Raw genomic sequence first — 9,441 nt, forward strand, 5'->3', positions numbered from 1 at the left:
GAGTTTGCATCTTGATTGGTATTTATTCTTAATCTTAGACATAAAGGGATTTTATTGATATCAGAACAAAATTTCTGAGACATGCAAAAAAAAAAAAAAAAAAGACTTCCTGCATTAATACGTACTTACCATAGCTGAAAGTAAATTTCTTTTTAAAATCTCCAAAACAAATTCAATTCATCTATATAACAGGAGAAGTATAGTATCATTCCCCCAATTACAATTAATCTCCCATGGATTGCTACCTTTTAAAATCCATTATTGGCTGTTTTCAAGCAAATAATAATAATAATAAATACTGCCAGCTTACTCATTTGAAAATAGTTAAATTTAAATAATTTTTAACATTGGAATTTGACATTAAATATTTTGGCATCATTTTTTCCTCCTCTTATTTTTCTTCTCCATAGAATCTCTTTCAAGATTTTATTTTTTGTTGTGTTCTAAAGATCTTGGCAATGACACCATGTCCCACAAGGGCTGACCCTATAATGTAGGCAATGTAAGTGCAAAGCAACATTCAAGTATTATTATTTCAATGATTCTCTTCCAGAAAATTGTAATGCAGTTGACAGTATATTTTGAATTTGAGGAAGTTAATTATATATCTCAGGCTACTTAAAGAGGTGTCAATTTCTTTTACAACTTACATTTTCTGTAGAAAATTCATAAGATGCTTGAATATGAGACCAATGTGTAATTTATTTGTTTTTGATCTAAAGTTAAAATGCAACAAGAAAAAGCAACAAAATCAAGAATTAAGCTTCTGGCCTTGGAAAACATAAGTTGAAGAAAGAGCCTCTGTAGTCTTTTCAGAGATATATGCCTATTTACAAAGAGCCCGTGAATTTTTTCCATTTTTAATTTTAGTTTCAGGAGGTACATATGCATGTTTGTTACATGGACATATTGTGTAGTGGTGGGGATTGGATTTCGGGTGGCCCATTCTCTAAGGAGCCTGTGATTTTTAAATATTTAGCAGCAGTCAACAAGTTGAACAAAGCCTATAACAAATTTCAGCAACTCTCTAAAGTTTTGATATTTTTTCACCTCTACCAGGGAAGCAGAAGAGACCCATTTTCAGGTACTAATGCTCCCCATTAGAGGGCATCATTACAGGCGTGGTTGTGGTTGTGTGTATTTGGTGCAGTCTAGGTGGATTTGAGTATTTCCTGCTAAGCCACTTAGTGCTGAAATTTTAACATTCCAATTGGATGAAACCCTGGAAGAATGCAATGGAGAGAAAGCACTGAAAACATACGAGCAAAAAAACACAAAACTAAATCAAATGAAGTAGGCTGAGCTGACAAAGAAGAAAAGTTTTTTATATATATATTAGTAATTCTCCAGCTATAAACAGTATTTATCAAAGACTTGGACCCAGGGAGTATGGAGAATTACAAGTTTTTGAAAGTGATCAAAGAATTAAAGAAAGAAATTAGCCAATGTGTAATTCTTTAGAATTATCTTAACTTGAAATACAAGAAAATGGAAAACCTCTATTGTAGCATCCTAGTGCCTGACTTCAAGTTTTCTTAAACACAGAGATCGTAACCCAGCTGAGATTTTTAGTCAAATAAAGTGACCCAGTTAAGGAACATTTATGAACTGGTAGTTCAGCAAGATTCATGGTTGTAGGCTCAGATCAAATAGTGATTGTCGCTGAAGTTAAATAAAATGCACTGCACATTTTTCAATTAAATGTCACTGACATTATATTTAAAATAGGTACAATCCAAAGGTATTTCTAAAAAATTTTGAAAATATGAATAAAGCCTCCAAATGGCTTAGGTGTGTTTTATATATAATGATGCAAGAATATATTCTCTCAGCTCATCATATGGATTTCTGATTTGGTTTTCCACCAATAAAGTATAAAAGAATGTAGAATCGGCCAGGCATGGTGGCTCAGCCTGTAATCCCAGCAATTTGAGAGGCCAAGGTGAGAGGATTGCCTGAGCCCAGGGGTTCGAGACCAGCCTGGGCAACTTGGTGAGACCTTGTCTCTACAGTAAATAAATTTAATAAAAGAAAAACTAACCAGCCATGGTGACATGCATCTGTAGTTTCAGCTACTTGGAAGGCTGAGATGGAAGGATCACCTGAGCCCAGCAGGTCAAGGCTGCAGTGGCCGTGAGTGTGCCATTGCACTCCAGTCTGGGCGACAAGAGTGAGACTCCAACCGCCCCCCCGCAAAAAAAAGAATATAGAATCATCTGCCCTAAAAATTCAATGCTTGCATCTGCTTTCAAAATAAGAACAAAATATTGAATGTTTTTCTTTGTGAAGCAATGTAAATTACTACAAAACAAAGACTCCACTCACTAATATTGTAACTATGTCACCTTGAGCGAGCTGCCTATTCTCTTTACCTCAGTTTAGCAACCTATAGGTGGGAATAATAATAATCATAATTACACCATAAGGGAATTTTAGGTTTAAATAAAGAAATGCACACACAGCTTTTAACTCTGTCCCTAGCCTACTGTAAGCACTCAATACACGTTCACTTTATGGTAGTTGTTGCCATTGTTGTTTGGAGTTAGTATATACAGTTGTCTTTATTCCAGGGGATCTTTTCCCAGAAGAAACCTCTTGTGATCTGTTTGAGAATGTTATTAAAACAGAAGAATCCCCAGGAGCTACAAGGGGAAAGATTAAGGCTATTTAGATTACATTTTCTAAACTCAAGAGTTGTTACCATGGGATTTAATTAGTCAAAACAGCAGAGATGTTACCATGGGATTTGATTAGTCAAAACTAAATTATCTGTGAAACAATTCTACCCACTTACACACAAGAACATGATAAGTGACATATACAGTCTTAACTCTGTTTGGAGATGGGGAGATGCCATGTCCTGAAGATATTTTTAAGCTACTCTCTGAGGTCCATTTTATCTTTTTACCAAAAAATATATATATTTAAACTCAACATACCTAAATAAAAATCACTTTCTTTTCTTATTTGATAGATGAATAATAACTTCAGAATTTATTATAGAAGTCCTTCCTTATAGAAATATTTATCTGGCCAGGCTCGGTGGCTCAGCCTGTAATCCCATGCTTTGGGAGGCCGAGGTGAGTGGATTGCCTGAGCCTGCAGGTTCAAAACCCACCTGGGTAACTTGACAAGAACTCATCTCTACAATAAATCAAAAAATTAGCCAGGTGTGGTAGCGCATGCCTGTAGGTCCAGCTACTTGGAAGGCTGAGGTGGAAGAATCATCAGAGCCAGCAGGTCAAGGTTGCGGTGGCCGGGAGCGTGCCACTGCACTCCAGTCTGGGCGACAGAGTGAGACTCCAACTCCAAAAGAAAAAGAAAGAAAGAAATATTTATCTGTTGTCTTTAAGGCAATACCATTTTCCAAGATACCTGAATTATTCCTATACAATATAGTTTAGATTATTTCAGGTAGCCTGTTCTTGATTTCTGGAAAACATTATCCTACTGGTGATCAGCAAAGTGTTTTTGACTCAGCCCCCTTCTCTGAGTTTATGAAAGAGTAATCATTTAACTTTTTGATAAGTTGAGACCACAAAAATAAACAACAAACTAAGAATTCTGAGCATTCACACATTGTACTTGCTGACATAATCTTATGGTTTAGAAATATTTTGTAGGTTGTGTATTCATTTATATTTGAATCAAAAGAAATTATTCATTCAGTAAATATTTGAGTGCTCACTCTATGACAGGCACTCCCTCAAGACTACAAAAGTGAAAGAAAATAGAAAGATTTGGTGTCTACTCCCATGGCTTATACACAGTAGTGGGAGAGACAGCTGGGAAAACCATTTAGAAAAAGATATTGCAAAGCATGGTGAGAGAAAAATAAAAGAGTAATGTAATAGCAGCTAACTGGTAAGGAAAATGGATGCTTAAGATAGGATGCTGACATTTGAGATTAGATTTAAAGGAAGAGAAAGTGTCAACCATGGGAAGAACTGAAGTAAAGCATAAGACTTACATTTCAAGCATTATGGTCATCTAGCTAGCCCGAAAAATATTCCCACTATGTAACCTAGAAATCCTGGATTAAGTTCTAATAAGCATCATTTTAAGTATATATACAAGACTGAGCTTAACAATAATTACAATAATGAAAATTTCAGAAGTAAAAAACAAAGAATTTGGAAGCAATAGTGGTAAGTTACAGCTGACTCTGTGCCTGTCCTTGAAGAATTTACCAGTCTCAGTAGCCTCTAAGTACATTTTCTAAAGGCTAGTGGAAACCAGAATATGAGACTGTGGGCCCATGAATAATGAGGGCTTAAAACTGACACTGAAGGGCTACATGCTCAGTAAAAGTAAGAGAAATGTACACCCACCAGAAAGGGGAACCTATTTCTTAAAAAGTATCTTTCCAGGTTAGAGCTCTAGGTGTAAAAAATAAAAATAAATCCCCCCTAAGAATTTATAGCCCCAACTTTCCCTAATACTTGTTTGTGGTTCTAATTTGCATTATACTTGTGGTCCAAGAAACCCCAAACTGGTAAATTTTAAAGTAAAGCCCCACAAACATCAAATAACAGAATTAGCCATACCAAAGATCTCAGACATAGAAAGTATGAGTACAGAATTTAGAATAAGCATATTTAAAATATTTGGAAATAATAAGGTATATGAAACAGGAGCAAGAAACAAACTACCATCATAATAAAATGAGATCAATTTAAAAATCAATCAAGTACTACAGAAGATTAAAAGCACAGTCCCTGCCGGGCTCAGTGGCTCAGCCTGTAATCCCACGCCTTTGGGAGGCTAAGGTGAGTGGATTGCCTGAGCCCGCGGGTTCAAGACCCGCCTGGGCAGCAAGACCTCATCTCTACAATAAATCAAAAAACCAGCCGGGCATGGTAACACACGCCTGTAATTCCGGCTACTCGGAAGGCTGAGGTGGAAGGATCGCTGGAGCCCAGCAGGTCGAGGCTGCGGTGGCTGGGAGCGGCCACTACACTCCAGTCTGGGCGACAGAGTGAGACTCCAACTCAAAAAATATAAATAAATAAAATAATAAAATAAAAGCACAGTCCCTGAAATTAAAAACCACTAGACACAAAAATAATAATCATTGCAATCAAATGGCATACCTGTGGTGAGAGCTGTAATTAATAAAAGACAAGTGTTAAAGGACTTTTATTTCCACCTACAGTGAATTTACTAAAACTGAATTTATCCTTCCTCTGTGAATGTCTAGAAAATGGGCACAAAGAGAGTCAACAACTGTTTTCACACATTGTACAACAACCCATTGAGAGAGGGAAACAAACATGGTGAGCCCTATGAGTGCCCTTACTTTCTGCCTGGATTTTCTTTTCACACTACAATACATGGAGGGCAAACCTGAACAGAGTTCAGTGGGCACTCTGAGGTGAGAAGACAGAGATTGGAGGGAGATATACAGAGAAAGAACTCCAGAAATCTGCACAGGGATCCCTGCAACCTGTTGCTGAGCACTGAGTCATGCACATCTGCATCACTCTGGAGAGTTGTACAATTCCATAAGCTCATACAGAACCGGGAGATGTTTCATTCCAACTAGTCAGAGTGAAGAATTCATGGTAAACACACACAGCATTTAGTAGAGACTCTAAAAGGATCACAACTAGGGCTAAACTCACCCTGAAACTAAAGGCTCATCTGAATTTGTTCTAGCAAAGCATTGAAAAGATCAAGCTGAGCTGAAACTAATTTAATCTAGAATAAAGCCCAGCCCCGTTTAAAGAAAGATAACAAAATCAGTACCCAGCAACATAAATTTACATTGTGATATCCGGGCAAAACATACTATACGTACAAAAAAGCAGAAAAGTGTCACTTATAATAAAGAGTATAACCAACATTAGAAACATCCAGAAATTACAGAAAAGATGGAATTCGCAGAGAAGGACTTTAAGTATCTCAAAGATTTAAAGGTACACATGAATATGAGATTTTGTGAAAGTTATAAACTCACTAATAGAGAAGTAAAATGAACTCTAAGCAGGATCAACAAAAAGAAAATTCCATCAGGCACATCATAATTCAATTATTACAAACCCAGCTAGGTACAGTGACTTGCAACTCTAATCCCAGCACTTAGGGAAGATGAGGCAGGAGAATTGCTTGAGTCCAGGAGTTTGAGACCAGTCTGGGCAACATAGTGAGACCTCATCTCTACCAAAAAAAAATCAAAAAATTTTAGCCAAGTGTAGTGCAGTGAATCTGTAGTCCCATCTATTTGGGAGACTGAGGCAAAAGGATCACCTGAGCCCTGAAGATAGAGGCTGTGGTGAGCTATGATCATGCCACTACACTTCAGTCTGGGTGACAGAATGAGTCCCCGCCTCAAGTGATAAAGAAGTGATAAAGAAATAGTCTTATATCTCACTGGAAATATTAGAGAAAAAAAGAAAGTCTTAAAAGCAGCCTAGAGAAAAAGAAACATTACATACTGAGAAGCACAAATAAAACACAGATTTCTCATCAGAAACAATATAAGCTAGAAGACAAATAATTACATCTTTACCATGCAAAAGGAAAAAATAATTGTCAACCTAGTATACTTCATCTAGCAAAAATATTCCTCAAAAACAAAGGCTATTCATGAATAGAAAGACTCAATGTTGTCAAGATGTTGGTTCTTCTGAAATTGATCTATAGATTCAACACAATCTCAATCAAAATCCCAGCAAGTTATTTTGCAGATATCAACAAACTGGTTTAACAGTTTATGTGGAGAGGCAAAAGGTCAAGAATGGTCAATGCAAGATTGAATGAGAAGAACAAAGTGAGAGAAAGACTTCCAGACTTCATGATTCACTAAACAGCTATAGTAATCAAGTTAGTATGGTTACTGGCAAAAAAATAGACAAAGAGATCTATGGAACAAAATAGAGCGCCCAATAATAAACCTACACAAACAGATCTTTGACAATGAAACAAAGCAGTACAATGGAGAAAAAATAGTCTCTTCAACAAATAGTGCTCAAACAACTGGACAGTCACATGCAAAAAAAGAATGTAGACACAGACCTTATACCCTTTACAAAAATTAACTCAAAATGGAACACAGATTGAAAAGTAAAACACATACAGCATTTAGTAGAGACTGAAACTATAAAACTCTTACACAATAAAATAAGAGAAAAAATCTAGATGGTCTTGGGTATGGTAATGACTTTTTTATCCCAAAGGCACAATCCATAAAAGAAAGAATTGATAATCTAGACTTTATTAAAATTAAAAACTTTTGATCTGTGAAAGACACTGCCAAGAGAATGAGAAGACAAGCCACAGCCTGGAAGAAAATATTTCTAAAAGACATATTTGCTAAAGGATTATTATCCAAAATAGTATGAAATATTCTTAAAACTCAACAATAGAAAAATGAACAAACTGATTTAAAAAGGCGTAATGCCATAGAGCTTTTCAGCTATGTTTTCTTCTAGTATTTTTATAGTTTCAGGCCTTACATTTAAGTCTTTAGTCCATTTTTAGTTGACTCTTGTACAAAGAATGAGATAAGGGTCCACTTTTACTCTTCTGTATGTAGATAACCAGCTTTCCAAAGATTATTTATTAATGAGACTATCTTTTCCCCATTGTGTGTTCTTAATACTGTCAAAAATCAGTTGATCATAAATGTGTGAGTTTATTTTGGGACTCTGTATCCTACTTTGCTGGTCAATGTGTTTGTTTTTATGCCAGATCATGCTGTTTTAATTACTATGCCTTTGTAAAAATATTTTGAAAACAGGAAATTCTGTCATTTGTGGCAACATAGATGAACTCAAAGAACATTAAGTTAAATGAGAAAAGACAGGTACTGAGAGCTAGATACTACATGATCTCATTCAATATAAAAAAAGTCAAATTCATAGAAGGAGAGAGTAGAATGGTAGGTACGAGAGCCTGGGGGGAGTTGGATGGGGAAAGGAGAGATATTTATTAATTGCTACAAAGTTATAATTAGACAGGAGAAATAAATTCTGGCATATTATTGCACAGCAAGGTGGCTAGTGTTAATAATAATGTATTATATATTTCAAAATAGCTAAAATAATATTTTAATGTTCGTATCATAAATATTAGAGGTGATGGATATGCTAAGTACCCTGAATTGATCATTCCACAATGTATACATATATCAAAACATTACACTGTGCCCCATAAATTTATACAACTATTATTTGTTAATTAAAAATACAATAAAACTTAAAAGAATAGGCAAAAGACCTAAACAGATGCTTCGCCAAAAAAGATATGCAGATGACAAATAGGCATATGAAAAGATGCCCAAAATTATGTCATTAGGGAACTGAAAATCCTAACAATGATATGATAAGATACCATTATGTCACTATGTACCTATTAGAATGGTCCTAGTCCAAATGCTGCCAAAGATGTGGAAGAACAGGATCTCCCTTTCTTTTTTTTTTTTTTTTTTTTTGGTTATCAATATTTTTTATTATGGTATTGTGGGGTACAATTAAGTGTTAGGTATACAAATATGCTTCGTTCAGGCACCCTTGTTAAGAGGTGTCTCCCCATCCCCAGACAGATATTTGCTACCATTAATCCCATCTCCCTTCCCCTCCCTCCCCCATGGTTTCCCACCACTGTCAGTCATTTTCTTAAGTATTCATTGGATGTTCAAGGTCCACTATACGAATTAGAACATGTGATACTCAGATCTTTGTTTCTGTGAGAGGTCATTCAGTATTATAGACTCTAGTTCCATCCAGGTTGCTGCGAAATTCATGATTTTGTTCTTTTTTATGGCTGCATAGTATTCCATCATGTATATGTACCACATTTTTTAAATCCAGTCCTCTTTTGATGGACAGCATGGTTGATTCCAGGTTCTTGCTATTGTGAACAATGCTGCGATAAACATACATGTGTAGGTATCTTTTTGATAGAATGATTTGAGTTCTTCAAGGTATATTCCCAGTAGGGGGATTGAGGGGTCATATGAGAGGTTGATATTTAGAGCTTTTAGGAATCGCCATACTGTTTTCCACATTGGTTGTACTAGTTTGCACTCCCACCAACAGTGTAGAAGTGTTCCTTTTTCACCACACCCTCTCCAGCAACTGTTATTTTTTGAGTTATTGATAGTTGCCATTCTGACTGGAGTTAGGTGGTATCTCAGTGTGGTTTTGATTTGCATCTCCCTGATGATTACTGAGGTTGAACATTTTTTTCATGTGTCTGTTGGCTGCTCAAATGTCTTCCTTTGAGAAGTGTCTGTTCATATCTTTTGCCCATTTTATAATGGGGTTGTTTGTTTTTTCTTTCAGCACATTTGAGTTCCTTGTAGATCCAAGATGTTAAACCTTTGTGAGACCTGGAGTTAGCAAATACTTTTTCCCAGTCTGTAGGCTGTCTCCCTGTTCTCTTGATGGTTTCTTTGGCTTTGCAGAAGCTTGTCAGTTTAATGAGATCCCACTTGTC

The 9,441-nt window shown here is 35.9% G+C and overlaps 1 protein-coding gene across 1 annotated transcript in view; it reads left to right on the top strand.

Moving 5' to 3' along the window:
* SPHKAP (SPHK1 interactor, AKAP domain containing) overlaps positions 1 to 9,441 on the top strand; it is a gene marked incomplete at its 5' end in the record, with an annotated part of 137,152 nt that overhangs the window by 102,941 nt on the left and 24,770 nt on the right. The window lies entirely within an intron of this gene.

The sequence above is a fragment of the Carlito syrichta genome, unplaced genomic scaffold (genome assembly GCF_000164805.1).
Source record: "Carlito syrichta isolate Samal-C Ts95f unplaced genomic scaffold, Tarsius_syrichta-2.0.1 Scaffold316380, whole genome shotgun sequence".
NCBI classification, from domain to species: Eukaryota; Metazoa; Chordata; class Mammalia; order Primates; family Tarsiidae; genus Carlito; species Carlito syrichta.